This window comes from Anneissia japonica, unplaced genomic scaffold (genome assembly GCF_011630105.1).
Source record: "Anneissia japonica isolate Jap-2015-1 unplaced genomic scaffold, ASM1163010v1 scaffold287245_len612_cov309_single, whole genome shotgun sequence".
NCBI classification, from domain to species: domain Eukaryota; kingdom Metazoa; phylum Echinodermata; class Crinoidea; order Comatulida; family Comatulidae; genus Anneissia; species Anneissia japonica.
The window spans coordinates 1-612 of NW_022699070.1; the positions used below are offsets into that span (position 1 = coordinate 1).

Sequence of the window (612 nt, forward strand, 5' to 3'; positions counted from 1 at the left end):
GCTAATTAATTAAAGTATTTAAATGAGACGAAAGGGATAATTATATGCAATCAACAATCTCAATGAGAGGATCAGGGGGTCAGATGTAATAACTGTAATAAATCAGTATCATATGTAATAAATCAGTTAAACCTATTTATAATTTTGTATAAAAAATACACTAGAAAAACACATAAAAAAATATTGAAGCAAAATAGGCCTTTTTTTTTTAAAGCACAGAAATTAATTGAATAATTTGATATGATTCTAGTTAACGAAGTTTCTTTAATCTTGAATATAATTTTTTGATGACGTGTCGCGTTGTGACTTCGTCACAATGGTACTCTGACATGGGAAGCTGAAAATGTCACATGTTTCCTATGACAAGCTCTTTCCATTCCTGTGAGAGTTCGTTAAATGCGTGCTTAATACCTAGAGCGGAGTATGCGCTTCACAAATTCAAGGAAGGCTCGTTGGTCTAGTGGCATGATTCTCGCTTTGGGTGCGAGAGGCCCCGGGTTCAATTCCCGGACGAGCCCCATTTTCTTTTCTTCGACCATATATAATGAAAATAATTTTGACTGATTTTATAATTAAAATGTATACCGTACTTTAATATTAGTTCATCTTCAG

The 612-nt window shown here is 33.3% G+C and overlaps 1 non-coding gene across 1 annotated transcript; it reads left to right on the top strand.

Annotated features, from left to right (window-relative positions):
• Nucleotides 1-446: 446 nt before the first annotated feature.
• Trnap-ugg lies at nt 447-518 on the top strand. Its single transcript has one exon. It is a non-coding gene; the product is annotated as a tRNA-Pro (tRNA).
• The last annotated feature ends 94 nt before the right edge of the window (nt 519-612 follow it).